The sequence below is a fragment of the Vicia villosa genome, unplaced genomic scaffold, assembly GCF_029867415.1.
Source record: "Vicia villosa cultivar HV-30 ecotype Madison, WI unplaced genomic scaffold, Vvil1.0 ctg.004174F_1_1, whole genome shotgun sequence".
Classification (NCBI taxonomy): domain Eukaryota; kingdom Viridiplantae; phylum Streptophyta; class Magnoliopsida; order Fabales; family Fabaceae; genus Vicia; species Vicia villosa.
The window spans coordinates 113,559-116,121 of NW_026706385.1; positions in this window are offsets into that span (position 1 = coordinate 113,559).

Consider the following 2,563-nt stretch of genomic DNA (forward strand, 5'->3'; position numbering starts at 1 on the left):
CGTGAGGATGATAGAGAGCAACTGGGCTTGTATGAATGAACCCAAAAGCTTCCTTGGGACTCAGTGATGCTAACTGAATGTTTATTGTAACCTCAATCCTCCTGAATTGTTCTATGGACCTCCCTCGATTTGAGCTTCAAGTGAACATGGAGAGTGATGATTCTTGAGTTACAGATGAGCTGCAGCCATCTGAACAGCTTCACTACCTCCTATGGAACGTGCCTGGATGCTTGGCTTTGTTGGAAATCTTCTGAATTGCTCTATGGACCTCCAACTGCAACAGCTCCAAAGTGAGAGCAACAGTGGCGTTCCTCCACTTACAGAAGTGATCCAGGTGCTTGGATCACCTCAAATGATCTCCCTTGAGATGTTAGAATGCTTACTTTCCAAAGATAAGCTCTGGTTTGAAGAAAACGATTCTTCTTGCCAAAGAACTTTGAAAAACAATAAGCATGAGAAGAGAAAGAGAAAGCAAGGAATATGGTTGCTTTGGTGTGTTTTCTGAATGAGAAAGAGGCCTCTATTTATAGGCAATTGATGCTGAACAATTGGAGATAGTAAGCTTGCTTAATGAAGTCACTTTGGTTTCTTAGCCAAGAAGAAAATTTGCAAATATCTCTTATGCAATGATGAGAATTTTGATTCCATTTGATCAATCCCCTAGCCCTTGATTTTGCTTGATCTTAGGGGACAATTTTGAGACAGAAATGAGCTCTAATTGGTTGGTGAGAAGATTCCTTGGGTGATTCATCAATTTGCCATAAATTCACAAATGTAATCATTACATAATCACATGTTCTTGTTTTTAGAATCTTCTTCAATTCTCATGTCATGGTAAAAATGAATGCATGGCATGTTTTCAGATGTGGTATGGGTCGTGTAGCATCCATAAGAGAGGTCATTTGCACAAAATTGCAAAGTTTCAAATTGTACATGGATTATATTGAGGTAGTAGAGGTTCTTGAATCATTTCTTGAGTCTTGAATCCATGCCTTGATTAAAAGTCAACTATCTTGGTGAATTAGGTAAAAAACCCTAATTGTCGACCATATAAAAATAATGACTGTAGACTTTGAATTGAGGTGTAATGTCTAGTGGATCTTGTCATATGAGTTATTTGAAGATGATTGATGTCTTTGAATGATCCCCTGGGGCTTTTTAGGGTTTCCCAAAGGTGATCCCTGATTTTAGTCCTTGATAGGCTAAAAAAAACCCTAGTCTGGTGACCTGAGTAAACCTGTACTCAGATGACTGGGTGTCTAATCAATCATAGATGAAATAAAGAAGCTCTTGAGTCTTATGATTGTATTAGAGACTAATCCTTCTATCGATTGATCCTTTGCCTAAGTTTTCTTGTCTTTGAACACCCTTGTTTGAATGCCAGACTGCTCTTGTACTTGCTTTGACTTGATGAAAATCCTGAAGATATGTCATCTCAGGGGGGGTCAAAAATTAGGGTATGACAGGGACTCGCCTTGGTTATCCAAGTGCCTACGTATCTCCTTATGGAGAATCAGAGTCAACGTAGTTCGGGCACAGGGTTGTACGCCTTAGAATTGATTATGGAGGTGTTTGAAGGCTTTTTGAATGGCCTTGTCGTAGTTTTTGAAATTGTGATTTGAAAGGCTTTTTGAATTGCCTGATTGAAAAGGATGAAAATCCGTAGTGTCGTGGTTTAGTGTGTTTTAGGTTTTGGGCATATGTTTACGGTGATTTCCGGTAAACAACCGCTAGTCTTCCAAACTATAATAAATATGATTTGGTTACTTGCAGGATCGACTAGATTGATCCTAGGACACATAGTCAAGAAGATTGTTATCAATGTTTGTTCGAACCATATTCATTATTTGTCTTCTTCAATAAGCGTTGTTCGATTAAAGAACAAATAGTCTTGACAATCACTTTGTTATATATAAATGTGACTTCAATGGAAAGATAAGTAACATAACATAGAAAATTAAAAAGACTATTGAAACGTAAAGAATCTTAAACTACAGAAATGTAAAAGACTTTGAAAGTAAATAGCATGAAAGTAATTCGAAAATAAATGACGTTAAAATAAAGATACAGAAATGTAAATGGCAAGAAGTAAACGAAATGCAGTAATTCTGGAAGATAAAAACAAAAGATAATACACATGTATTAAAATGGTGGTGTCATACGTACATTTTCTCAGCGAACTCTTTCTCTTAACGCTTGATACTTGAGTAAATATGTGAGTGATTTGTACAAAATGAACACACAGAATCCTAACATTAAGACTCCTATTTATACTAGTTTCGACCTTAACGGTCCTATACTAATCTGCTGCCACGTTTCTCATCAGAACTTCCAGCGAAGCCATCTGTTATTGAACGGTTACGAAATCGTCTTCGAATTTCAAATATTCCCGCCTGAGTCCGTTTTCGACGCGTGGCAGTGTATTAAAAACACTACGAAAAACACGCTAAGTAGTAATACTTGAATATATTTACAAATTCGTCTAAGTCCCCGAAGACACATACTTTTCACTAGCTTTCAGTATTCATTATCTTCATAGTGAACTTAGAAATATTTTCTCTCG